Raw genomic sequence first — 260 nt, forward strand, 5'->3', positions numbered from 1 at the left:
CCCCGCAGGAGTGTGGAGGCTGTGGGCGGGGGAGAGCCTGCCCCCAGGCTCACAGGGGTCCCAGAGACCCCAGCCGTGCCAGCAGGACCCAACCAGGTCTCTGGGCTCCTCTCCGTCACTAAGTTCAAATTCAAGGGAAAACTGGCCTTGGGAGTGAGGTGAGGGTCAAACAGAACGCAGGCCAGGAGCCAATCCCCACGTGCGGGCCGGGGCGTCCATCCTCAAGGCCTTGCCACCCCCTCCCTACTCGGGGTCCCCCA

Source organism: Bison bison, unplaced genomic scaffold (assembly GCF_000754665.1).
Source record: "Bison bison bison isolate TAMUID 2011002044 unplaced genomic scaffold, Bison_UMD1.0 scf7180017864080, whole genome shotgun sequence".
Lineage (NCBI taxonomy): Eukaryota > Metazoa > Chordata > Mammalia > Artiodactyla > Bovidae > Bison > Bison bison.